This window comes from Thalassophryne amazonica, unplaced genomic scaffold (assembly GCF_902500255.1).
Source record: "Thalassophryne amazonica unplaced genomic scaffold, fThaAma1.1, whole genome shotgun sequence".
Lineage (NCBI taxonomy): Eukaryota > Metazoa > Chordata > Actinopteri > Batrachoidiformes > Batrachoididae > Thalassophryne > Thalassophryne amazonica.
Genome location: NW_022986231.1, coordinates 646,977 through 661,048, shown reverse-complemented (window position 1 = coordinate 661,048; position 14,072 = coordinate 646,977). Strand labels below are relative to the sequence as shown.

The window sequence follows — 14,072 nt, the reverse complement described above, 5'->3', positions numbered from 1 at the left end:
GCTCAATGGCCTCAAAAGTAACAAAAATAGCAAATTATTCTGATATTTAAAAAACGTAAGATATTTTTATAATACAGCAAAAATTTAAGGTTAACAGCCAGTTACCTTGTATGGCAATTATAATATTTAAACTCAAATATTGTTTTAAACACTAAATAGTATAGTTCACATCTACAACAGTTCAGGACAATACTACAATAGTAACGTTAAGAGTCTTTTTGCAGAATCCATACTGTAAAAATCTACACAGACGGACTTGGCAGTCTTGTCTCTTTCTTGCGGTCAGGATAAGTCCGCCTGTGCTGCTCAACCATTTGCAATAAAAACTGAAGCTGTGACTCATCTTTGGTTATAAGACCACTGAGTTCTTGAATGAGAGCCACCCCACGCTCTGCATGGTCATTCACCACACTCAAGGCACGAACTATCTCTGCTGCTTGCTGGTAGTCCTCCTGTGACTCCCACAAGTCTGGGTCCACAGTCAGAAATGCATGTGGTATTTCCATCTGTTCAAACAAGGTCATGGACTTTTCCGAGAAGAAATCTTCAAAATTCTTTTCCATGAATGTTTGCAGGTCCACAGTTACACGTTTGGTATGAGCCTGCTGAACCGCCTCACATTTTATGGCATTTACCATCTGTCTCTTGGTTGCTGAAGTTACCCTGCTGTCAAAAAAGGCTAATCCAACTAGCTGAGGTGATACGTGCCATAAGTGATTGGATAACTTGAGCGACGCAGCCTTTGATATCGCTGGATTGATTTCAGCATAAGCAAGAAGTGATTTCAGCAGTAGAAAGTCACTATAAGGTGCACTTGCTGCTAGAGGAGCCATAGTCCAAGCCTTCAGGTATACACGTGCTGCAAACACGCACACATCTTGTAGACCCTTCTCCTCTTTCTTTGTGAGACGAAACTGGCCTTGAAACATCCAGATCTTCAGGCTGTAAATTACCTTTGAGAGCCAGCCAGCAGACTTCCTGCCTTTATTCTTTTTAAGCAAACGCCATTCTTCAAATAATCGTTCTAATTTAGTTTGACACTTCTGTACATCAGTTATTGGTATTCTTGCTTTGTGCCAAAATTTTGGTATCTCTTCTACTGTAGCAGTTGATGACTATCTGATAGTTTCACGCATATCCACATGATGATGTAAAAAGAAACCAAGAGCCATGCGCAGAGATGGCAGTTTGCTGCCAGTTAATTCAGTCACAGTACTGCCAAGAAGATAGACTTGTGTTTGAGATGTAGTTGTTGCTGCCATGTCTCACTATACGAGGTCTGTTAGAAAACTATCCGACCTTTTTGTTTTTTGCAAAAACCATATGGATTTGAATCACGTGTGATTGCATCAGCCAAGCTTGAACCTTCGTGCGCATGCGTGAGTTTTTTCACGCCTGTCGGTTGCGTCATTCGCCTGTGAGCAGGCTTTGTGTGAGCAGTGGTCCACCCCTCTCGTCGGATTTTTATTGCGAATAAAATGTCTGAACGATTTGGAGCTTTGCTGCATCAAATTTTTCCAGAAACTGTGAGAGACCTCCAGGTGGACACCATTCAGAAACTTCAGATGGCTTTCAGGGATGATTTTATGGGGATTACACAGATTGAGTGCTCCAGCCAGTTTAAAGACCGCCTACAGCGTCTGAGAGCACGGCGCGCTCCGAGCGCCGATCGACAGGCTGAAATCCCGTTGAAACAACCAGATCATTTCCAAAGTGAAGGCCTTGTTGATCTGGGACTTCGTCTGACTTCCACAGAAATGGCAGAAGATGTGGACATCAGCACTTTTTTGGCACATTCCACTGTTACAGGAGTTTCTGTCATGGAAAGAGAAGCGGAGGGATGCGCCACGGAGCCGCTCATGGCGCGGGAAAAAAGCACCTCCGTGTTGGTCTCACAGGACAGCTTTCAGATGGCTTTCAGATGGCTTTCGGTGGCTTTTCAGTGGTGTGACTATCCGAGAAATTGTGGATGAGCTGGACATGCCAGAACATGTCCTGTGAGGCTTCATCACGGCGTTGCTTTGCGCCATGTGGCTCCGTCCCGACGCGCGAATTTCTCCGCTCCTCTTTCCATGACAAAAACTCTTGTAACAGTGGAATGTGCCGTTCATTTCCAAACTGAACGCTGTGTTGATCCGGGACATCGTCTGACTACCACAGAAATTGCAGAAGACGTGGAGATCAGCACTTTTTCGGCACATTGAGACAGACGTGCGGAGAAATTCGCGAAGAAAGTATAGATCCCTGAGAATGAAAACTTCCGGAAAATTAAACAAATTATAAAATATAAGTGTTAAGAAAGGAAAATACAGGAGTCACTTTATTTAAATTTACAACAATACCGGTAATTCACCAGCCTTATCAATCAATTATAGTAGTAGACAAGTAGTAGTAGTAGTAGTTAATAGAACATCCCCTCAACGTGCACACAACATTCCAAAGAAATGTCCAAAAACTGTAACAAGTAAATGTTCCTGATGGAAGTTTCCAGGAGGTGGACAGAACATTCCTAATTGTGCAACGAAAATGTAACCTCCCAGCAAAGTTGCAAGTACGTTCCGTGTTAGCTGGGCAATCATCAGGCGATTACAACTCCCAGTTCCTGTTCCCATTTCTCCTTGATATAGAGTAAAGAGTGGCCCTTTAATTGTGTAAGGTACCAGCATAGTTCACCAATGACTTTCCTAAGTAGTTTTGATTTATATGCTTTATTAAACATTTGTGTGATGCCAGATATGTTGTTCAATTGTAAACTTATAATGTTTTTAACATAATCTGAACTGAAGGTATTTATAAAAATCATGTCGACCAAGGTCATATTTTTCTGACATGGTTTTGAAATCTATGAGATCCTGCTCTTTGTCCATTAAGAGGCACAATGAACTAATCCCCTGTTTGTCCCATTGGGTGTTTCTTTTATCAGTTACAGCTGGTTCGAAGTGAACATCATGAACTGGCCACATCAATATACAAATCTCTTTCTGGAGTTTGAATTGTTTCACTATGTCTAACCAAATACTTATAGAAAATCTGGCCTATTGTTTCTGAAAATCACACTTTCTAGCCTGCAAAGGGTTTGCTAATAAACTTTGAACCGGTTTACTTAACAAAGACAACTCTATGGTTTTCCATTTGGGTATGTATTCATAATTACACCAGAGCATGAGTGATTTTATCTGGGCTGCTATAAAGTAAACTTTGAGACAGGGTAACCCCATCTCCCCCTCTAGGTAGTTGTAGTGTTTTGTATCTTATTCTTGGTGCTTTTCCATTCCAAATAAAGCATGAAGTGGCTTTATCCCATTCTCTAAATTGAGAGCCAGAGACTTGGACATGTAAAGATTGAAAAAGATACAGTAATCTGGGCAAAATATTATGCTTTATCACCAATATCCTATTAGCCAAATCCAAGGTCAAAGAGGACCACTTGTCCATGTCAGTTTTATTACGAGTATTAATGGTTCGGTTATTTTCTGCATAAAGCTTAGACATAACTTTTGTTAGTCTTACCCCCAAGTACTTCATAGATCTTAAATCCCAATCAAATTTGTATTTTAAGTTCAGGTGTTGGTTCAAAGTTATACTCAAGGGCTTGTGTTTTTTCAGTGTTAAGAGTGTAACCCAACAGGTCACCATGTTGCTGCAGTAAATCCATCAATCTCGGAATCCCAGAGACTGGATTTTCAAGGCTAACCAAGACATCATCTGTATGAAGGCAGATCCTGTACTCTGAGACATTTATATTTATACCTTGTAGAGTTTGGTCTTGTTGTGCAATTTGTGCAAGTGGTTCATTAAAAAGATTCAGGGCTGTGAAAACTCCGTGGATCTGCGGGATTCCACGGATTTCATCATGGGGGGGCGGTGTTAGTGATGTACTTTTTAATCGTGAAAAATACTTATCGCATTGTAAGTTTTATAAGTCCGCGGACACTGATCTGTGTTACAAATACAAATCAGTTTCCTTGGATCCGCGGAGGAAAAATGCCACTCAAAGTGTAGCTGTTACGACAGTTGTAAAGCAGGACTGGTTAGTTGCTGCGGCGATGCTGTGTGGCTCCTGCACGCAGCTTAAGCTAAACTTAGCATGTGGACATCCCAAACTTTTAGAGCTTTCAAGTTTTTAAAAGAAGAATTGTGCAGCATGTGAAGATGGCAAGAAAGACTTATATATAAGGACAAGAATCCGTGGAATTGTCGCTGGCTTCATCAACAGTCTTTTCAGTCTTCATAAATTTCATGTAGTTTAATTGTTCTGAGTTAATGCATAATTTGGTTTACAATTAAAAGGAAAATCATTCCAGGTCCTACTTCCACATCATCATTGACAGGTCAAATAAAAGGTTGAATATAGGATCATTTAAATATGCACTAATTTTGAGATTTGTTCTTCCAGGAGATGCTGAAAAAGTATCATTACATAAAAATTAGAGCCCGACCGATATATCGGCCGGCCGATAATATAAGCCCATTTCAGAGTACTCACTATTGGTCGAAATTTTGCCGATAGAATGACGATAATTTCTCATAAACAGAACAGTTAACTGAAATAATGTTTGTGTCGGCAATGTAAAATGTCCTTGCACCGTTTGTCCAGTAGATGGAACTCTGACTCCATTCAACTGAGAGCTGGTTACACCCCTGCTTAAATGTGTTCATCACCCCCGTAGTTCACCGTCACACTGCACTGATCGGCTGACAAAAGCATACAAGTAAGTTCATAAGGATCTATATCCTTATCCTGAACCTATATCTAAGTTGCAACAACAAGAGGTACAAGATCAGATGTATTTCACAACTCTTTTTAAGGATATGTATTTGCTAATTTCACAAAGGTTTAATTCTTTATTGCATTTTTTTGAACTTGAAAATTCTTCTCTGTTATAAACTTAATCAATATGAGAACAAAGCTTCAGCTTTTAGCTCATACCTTTTTTGTTAAGGGTCCAAAAAAGAACATTTTATTCATAAAAAAAATAATATAAGCTGATTTATCGGCTATCGGCAAATCAGCCGATTTATCGATTATCAGCATTTTTTTCATCCAAATATCGTTATCGGCATCGGGCTCAAAAAATCCATACCATATTTTTATTTCACAGCCCTGAGATTAAATAGGCCTGGACTTGCCGGACAGCCTGGCGGCAGCCGCAACACAAGTAGATGGGTTTGCATAAGCACCTGTTCACTTTAATTCTGACTATGGGGCATATATACAAAGTTTTAATGGTAGAGGTGCACCGATCAGGATTTTTTAGGCCGATCACTGAAATTTTGATCGGCCGATACCGATCAAGTACATATTTGTATCATGCCCAAAATAAGAATATAGGTCTAATGTATAGGACTATTTTTGCATTCAAACTTAATGATGAAAACAAAAAACATGCATTCAAATAAAGACACTAGAATAAACTGCCAACTTTTGTTTTATTACACTGACTTTGTTCTACCAGCAAGCTTTTCTTTTCCATGTTTCATGTTGCTCAGGTTACAGCCTACAGAACGTTGAGAATGTAAAATACAGCCCTCATTCTATGGGGTTAAACTTGTCTCATTAATATTTGTAAATGCACACAGGGTGATCTACAAATAATCATTGATTTGCAAATGTGTTCAGATATCCACAAATGCAAATTTCATATTAGCAACTTGTAAATTGTTCTTTGCAAATAATGTTGTATTTGCAAATATAAAACTTAATTTGTAAAAAAAAAAAAAAAATTACATTTGTAAAACTGGAAATTGTATTTGTGAATTGAGTTTCAGCATTTGTGGATCACCAATTACACGCATTCATCGCTTTCCTCTGTGAAGTAATTTTGAGACATTCTTTTCGCGGAATCCACAGATCCACAAACAAATGCCTACTGATTCACAAATACACACTCACGCACACTAGATATCCACTAGATGGCAGTGTGGTTCCATTTATTACACAGCAATCTATTTAGATCTCTCAGAGCCATTTGACTCATTTTGACTTCTGATATGAGCTGGACGGACATGGAATACATTAGATGATGGCGACTGCTCTCCTTGTCCGTCCAGCTCATATCAGAAGTCAAAATGAGTTTATGTCACAGAGGAAAGCAAAAACAAAAATAAACAAAACTGTGTTTCACTTTGAAGTTATTAATTCAGACTGGACTCTATCATTCTAACTTGACTCATCAGAGAGCCGCGCAGCGTTTGGAGCAGTGTGAATAGAACGGAGGACGATTCTTGTTTCTTTCTCGCAACAAGACAGGAGTCCCATTTAGTAACTTTAATCCGCACAAACGTGACTCACGATTGACATATTCAGGGATGAAAGTGGTGAAAAACAAAAAAAAGCTGAAACCCAAAATTACCCCCAACACCACCTGCACGAAAATGTTTGAATTCTAGAAGCTCTGAAATGCAATCTGGGACTATTCCAGACGATAAACTGGACAAAAAAAAAAAAAAACAACTTTCTTTATTTAAATTCATTCCAGTAGTATTCTGCTCTTACTAGGATGCAGCAGTTTTCTAGTTTGGCAGATAGTTCTGGAGGAAATCACTGAAGAAATTAACGTATTAAAAATATGGTTTGACCGAAACAAACTGTCATTAAACTTAAATAAGACAAGGATGAAATGGAGGTATAAGAGTCACTAGGTGTTCACAGGAAACATTTATTTCTGTATGTATGTATTTATTTATTTATGTATGTTCATTGTTAGTTGCTTTTATATTTTCTGTTGTGTTTGTATTCAGGTTCTTTTTGTCTCTTTCTCTAAAATTGTATATAATAAGCATTAGATTAATATATAAACAAAAATAAATTTAAGAAATATTACAATTTGAAAACAAATGCACCCGAACGTGATGACAGCTGCAAATGCGTAATGCTAACTTTTAACATTGAAAATGCCATAGACATGCTAACGCGTTAGCATCGCTCCCGTTTTTAAGTTATAAAATACATCTCTCAACTGTTTCAGAAGACCATAACAGGTCAGTTTAACATAGAAAAGGTAAATAATACTCAGATGTATGCTCTTTAGGGTTTTAGCGGGGGAAAATTAAGCGAAAGAAAGTATAAACGAAGCAACAGATCAAAGCATTGCTTCAATCTGCGAACCACTGCTTCGATTGGTTCAAGGTTCAGAGCAAAGCCGCGCTGCAGAAAAGTTGATCACGGACCCGCTGCAGGGTCTGTAATCAATGTAGAGAAATTATCATTTTCCTGACAAACACCCCCCAGAACAACGGCCACTCTGAAGGACCGATAACAGAATCGTTAAGCACAAAGCTTATTGATGTCGGTGGATCGAATCATTTCTTAACAATACCCAAAAGGAACCGGTTCTCGATACCCATCCCTAGTCGCAAGTGTTGCAAATAGCAAATTTCGTGTCTATTTTTGACACCACAAAAAAAGTCCAGACCGGCGAAACCATTTTGAAACTACACATGCTCTTGGCTGGGTGTGTCGTGACAGTACCAAACGCTCCCTGTGCTACTGCCTGCACTGTTGTGCAGGCAGTAGCAGTTGTGTGATCAGCGCATTTTGCCGATCACCGATCAAACCGATCAAGGCGTGATCAGCCAATAATGATCGGTGCCCGATCGATCGATCGATTTAATGGTATGCATAAAATCTTGATAGCCAAACTTTTCATAAATTTACAGAGAAAGCCTCACCCGACAGAGTCAAAAGCTTTCTCTGCATCCATACTAAGTACAGTAGCCTGTGATTTGTGTTTTTGTATGCGCTCCATAGTATGGAGGGTCCTCCTTATATTGTCTTGCGTCTGACTTCCTGGGATAAACCCAGTTTGGTCTTCCTCACTTAGGAAGTTCATGCTCTCTTCCATCCCTTTTGCTAATATTGCAGCAAAAAGTTTATAGTCTTGATTCAAGACACTAATGGGCCTGTAGGACCCACATTGAGTCAAATCTTTGCATATTAGCACACTTAAAGTCCTAGAAACAAATGTCCTGGTTTAAAAAATGGAGGTTTTCTGGTTATTCAGTCGGGAGTGTACATCGTGGCTTTAAATGGATTTAGGCTGCATGAATTTACACAAGAATATAAGTGACTTTTTACTATAAGGTATGTTATTGATATTTTACCATGATTTTCCAAATATTCTACAAGCTTTAGCTGTGGTTTTTGAAATGCTGTAACAGTCTACTTCATGTCATTCTGTTATTTCAACATCATCATTGACAGGTCAAGTAAAAGGTTGAATATAGGATCATTTAAATATCCACTAATTTTGAGATTTGTTCTTCCAGGAGATACTGAAAAAGAATCATTAGATATAAAATTTAAATCTGGGGCCCCACAGGGCCCTAGGCCCCGGCTCCTGGGGAGCTGCACCCCCCCCAGACCCCCTGCAAATTTTACTCTGATTTCACAATTTTCATTTCACAGTCCTGGACTGAGTTTTACTTACACACATCAATCAAAACATAGACCCAAATGACAAACAGTCCCTCTTATCAACTCAATCCTTGATTATGAAGTTTTTTGGTGATTTATTTTCAAAACCTTTACTTTGAAGAAGTTTTTTTGGGACCATCTCCCCCCCCCCCCCCCCCCCCCCCCCCACACACACACACACACACACACACACACCCCACTATTAATGTCTATATTCTTGTGTTATTCTTCATCAAGCTTCAGTACTTTTAATTCAGTAACTAATATTGTGTGTTAAGGCCTACTCTTGTTCCACTCCAAAAGGACACACAGGGACAACTCGTTTCCAAATTTTGATCAACTTTTATTTCCAACTTAAACATTTGTTGGCTTCATGTTGATCAGTTGGCAAACATCAGGTTGATAACCTTCAAAGCACAGAAAAACAACAAAGGTTAACAACGAAAATCAACTTAATCATCCTACAATATATGTTCAAATAGTATGAATGAATGAATGAAAACTGTTTATTTCGAACATTTGATACAACAACAATTACAAGATAGATCAGTAAAGACAAAACAAAAAAGTTCCTACTGTGTACCCAACATGTCCGAAAAGGGGTAGGGTGAAGCATCAGCTTATTTATCCCTACCCCTTCTTCCCCACAACCAGTAATACCCTTTGCCACATATACACATAGATTCCTACACACCTAAACCGATATCAATATATATATATATATATATATACATATATACACATACATATATACATATACACATCAACATACATACACATATACACACATATACATATATACATATATATACACAAACATAAATATACACCTACACATACCTACTTACATACAAAATACTATATATTTACAAGCCGAAGCAAAAAACAAAAACACCCTAACCCTCATTACCCTTCCTCCTCCCTATACCTAGAAAAAACCATATTTTTGTACCGCTGTTTGAACTGGTTCATGCTTGGACATTGCTTGAGCCCCACTCCCAATCTCCCACATCCTCACCCCACAGACAGAAATACAGAAACCTTTTAATGTTGTTCGTGCCCACTGATGCTTTAAATTAAATTTCCCCCTCAGACTGTAATCCCCTGATCTGTTAAAAAACATATTTTTAATATTTGCTGGAAGTAAATTGTTTATTGCTTTATACACAATTTGTACTGTTTGAAAATGAACCAAGTCTGTGAATTTTAAGAATTTGGATTGTAAAAATAGTGGATTTGTATGATCTCTATAGCCAGTATTATGAATAATTCTTATAGCTCTTTTCTGCATTACTGATAGTGATTGTGTTGTACCCTTATAAGTATTACCCCATACCTCTGCACAGTACTGTAAATATGGTAAAACCAGTGAGCAGTAAAGAATGCGGAGTGAGTTGTGGTCCAGAATATGTTTCGCTTTTAGAACTGAAATGCTTCTTGACAGTTTACTTTGTATATGTTTTATATGAGTCTTCCAGTTTATCTTATCATCTATTATCACCCCCAGAAACTTATTTTCATGTACCCTTTCAATATCTACCCCCTCGACTTGTAACTGAACCTGTATGTCTGTACAAAACAATTAAACAAATACATTAACGTCTCAATAATGAACATAAGCTAATGTTAGTGAATTAAACTAATTACCTCATTTCAAATAAATTAATCTTAAATGAAATGCATTTCATCCATCAAATTCAATAAGCCTTTTAAATGAATTACTGTTAATTTAATGAATTAACTGAATCAACAAATTAGTGAACTATATTTTACTACAAACAAATGAAAGACATCAAATGCAACAAAGTCAGGTCAAATACCAGCTCTATTCCTCCAAGCCTTTTACACATTTTTGCATTTTAAGTTTTCAACTAACAAACTTATCATTTTGAACTCTCCACAAGTCAGACTTTTAACTTATGCTTAACTGTTTAACTTGTTAAACACAGTATGAATTTAAATGACCAAACTGAAACTGATATTGCAAAGAAACAAAGAAGCATTGCAAGTACAAACATAAGCATTTCAAATTAACCATTGCACCCAAAAAATAAAGAAATATTTACCGACCATTGGTGTCTTTGGAGTAAACTCCTGAGTAGAGCTTGCTCTTCCTTTCAGTTCGTTTGGTGCGTGAAGACTGAGAGTCACCTTTTTTTTTTTTTATCAGGTGCTCTTATCAGCAATTAGCAGCCATTTTGCTGGTGCATTCTGAGGAGTGTAGTTTCCAGTGGTGGTGATCGCACGGGATTGTCACTAGACCTCTAATTCTTTACTTTTAACTCAACATTGTGTTTCATTTGACTTTAAGAAAGCGTGGTAGTTTATGGTTATCTTTAGAAAACACACTCAGGAACGTTACCTTACTGTGTCGCCAACTCCTACCAAGTTAGATAGTTAATGATAATAACCTTGAACAGTGTGAAGTTAATCATCAAACGACAGCAACCAAATGTATTAACTGTTATCTTTGTTTGTTCAACATCATTTTAATTTGTTTTGCCAACACCAAACTGAATTCTGTTCTTTATTATTTCGCAGTGCAAGTTATATCCCCCTACCCCCCCCATTAAAAGTAAAAAAGTTCCTACAGGCACTGCACTGGTACTGTTTCAATGTGTATATTATTTATATTTTATGTAAGTAGTATAATCTGTTTAATATTATTTTATGTAAAAAAAAAAAAAAAAAAAGTGAATCAGATTAACTGACTATTTCAAAAAATCCCTTAATCTGGCTCATTCTTATCAGATTTGATCAGTTTTCATGTATTCATCAACAGGGCGCACAACAGGTTTATCAGTGCTGCTTTTGATTAAATCAGTGTGGAAAAGCTCTACACCACAGCCCCACAAAGCGTTTCACCACATGCACACGCTGACCTCCATTCACTTTTGTGTATATGTGTGTGTAATGAACTTTGTGTGTGTTTAAAATAAACTTTTTTGTGTGTGTATGAAATATGAGTGTGTGTGTCTGTGTGTGTGTAAAATAAACTTTGTGTGTGTGTGTGTGTGTGTGTGTTTAAAATAAGCCTTTTGTCTGTTTTTAAAATATACTTTGTGTGTATGTTTAAAATAAACCTTTTGTCTGTGTATTTAAAATATACTTTGTGTGTATGTTTAAAATAAACCTGTGTGTGTGTGTGTGTGTGTGTGCGTGTGTGTGTGTGTGTGTGTGTGTGTGTGTGCTTAAAATAAACTTTTGTGTATGTGTGTGTTTATAATAAACTTTGTGTGTGTGTTTAAAATAAACCTTTTGTGTGTGTATTTAAAATATACTGTGTGTGTGTGTGTGAGAGAGAGAGAGAGAGAGAGAGTATGTGCTTAAAATACACTCACACAATGTGTTTAAAATAAATTTTTTGTGTGTTCAAAATAAACTTTTTGTATGGGTTTAAACTTGTGAATGTGCGTGTAAACGTGTGTGTGTGTGTGCGTGTGTGTGTGTGTGTGTGTGTGTGTGTGCTTAAAATAAACTTTTGTGTATGTGTGTGTTTATAATAAACTTTGTGTGTGTGTTTAAAATAAACTTTTGTGTATCTGTGTGTAAAATCAACTTTGTGTGTTTAAAATAAACTTCTTGTGTGTGTATAAAATAAACTTTGTGTGTGTGTGGAAAAATAAACTTTTGTGTGTGTTTAAAATAAACTTGTGTGTACTTGTACTTGTGTACGTGTGTTTAAATTAAACTTTGTGTGTTTATAATAAACTTTGTGTGTGTGTAAAATAAACTTTGTGTGTTTAAATTAAAGTTGTGTGCATTTATAATTAACTTGTTTGTGTGTATGAGTATGTAAAATAAACTTTGTGTGTGTGTTTAAAATAAACTTTGTGTGTTTTTAAATTGAACTTTTTGTGTGTGTTTATAATACATTTGTTTTTGTGTATGTGTGTGTACATTAAACGTTTGTGTGTGTGTGTGTGTAAATTAAACTTGTGTGTGTTTAAATTAAACTTGTTTGTGTGTATGTGTGTTTATAATAAACTTGTTTGTGTGTATGTGTGTTTAAAATAAACTGTGTGTGTGTGTGTGTGTTTAAAATAAACTTTTGTGTGTGTGTTTAAAATAAACTGTGTGGGTTTAAATTAAACTTTTATGTGTGTGCTTCAAATAAACTTTTGTGTGTGTGTGCTTCAAATAAACTTTGTGTGTATGTATGTGTGTATAAAATAAAATTTTGTGTGTGTATAATCAACTTTTGTGTGTGTATGTGTGTATTTAAAATAATTTTGTGTGTGTGTTGGGTCTGTGTTTAAAATAAACTTTTGTGTGTCTGTGTGTAAAATAAACTTTTGTGTGTGTGTGTGTGTGTGTGTGTGTGTAAAATGAACTTTTGTGTGTGTGTTTAAAATAAACTTGTGTGTGTTTAAAATAAACTTTTGTGTGTGTTTAAAATAAACTTTTGTGTGTGTTTAAAATAAACTTTTGTGTGTGTTTAAAATAAACTTTTGTGTGTGTGTGTGTTTATAATAAACTTGTGTGTTTAAAATAAACTTGTTTGTGTGTTTAAAATAAACTTTTGTGTGTGTGTTTATAATAAACTTGTTTGTGTGTATGTGTGTAAAATAAACTTTCGTGTGTGTTTATAATAAACTTGTTTGTGTGTATGTGTGTATAAAATAAACTGTGCGTTTAAAATAAACTTTGTGTGTGTTTAAATTAAACTTGTTTATGTGTATGTGTGTGTAAAATAAACTGTTTAAATTTAACTTTGTGTGTGTTTATAATAAACTTGTTTGTGTGTATGTGTGTGTAAAATAAACCTTTATGTGTGTCTACAGTAGTGTTCAGAATAATAGTAGTGCTATGTGACTAAAAAGATTAATCCAGGTTTTGAGTATATTTCTTATTGTTACATGGGAAACAAGGTACCAGTAGATTCAGTAGATTCTCACAAATCCAACAAGACCAAGCATTCATGATATGCACACTCTTAAGGCTATGAAATTGGGCTATTAGTAAAAAAAAAAAGACGTGCGGACGGGTCCGCGCGTTGGGACGCAGCCGGCGCGGAGCGGCGGCACAGGAAAAACACCTCCGTGTTGATAACCATTTGTAAAATCCAGGCGGCTTTTGATGGCTTTCAGTGGAGTGAGTATATGAGAAATTGTTTAACAGCTGGACATGTTCCAACTTGTCCTTAAGGCTTCCAACAGAAGTGTTTTTCCTGTGGCGGAGCGTCGCGGCGGCTGCGAGCCGACGCGCGGCCCTGTCCGCACGTCTTTCATAAAAAAATCTCCTTTAACAGTGGAATATCCGGATAAAATGCTGAAACCGACTTCTTCTGAAACTTCTCTGTTCTCTCACGACGTCCTGGATCAATAGAGCCTGAAATGTGGAGGTTTTCAGCTTGAAACAGGCTGATGACGCCGCCTGAGAGCGCTGTGCGACGTCTCGCACTGTGGGAAGTCCTTAAAGCGACAGTGTCACCTCAAAATCTCTCATCAGCCATTAAAATTTTCACTGAAAACCAGCTTAATTTTTCGAACCATGTCCACTTCGATGTGTCTCACAGGTTTAGAAAAAATTTTGATCAAACAAAGCGCCAGTCTCTCAGCAACTTCTCAGACAAAGGAATTCCGACGAGGGGCTGGACGACTCCTCCCACAAGGAGTGCTCACAGGCGAATGACGTCACCGACAGGCGTGGAAAA

At 37.1% G+C, this 14,072-nt stretch overlaps 1 protein-coding gene across 1 annotated transcript in view; it reads left to right on the top strand.

Annotated features, from left to right (window-relative positions):
* The window catches only part of jmjd1cb (jumonji domain containing 1Cb), a 651,485-nt gene that overhangs the window by 444,467 nt on the left and 192,946 nt on the right, over positions 1-14,072 (top strand). The window lies entirely within an intron of this gene.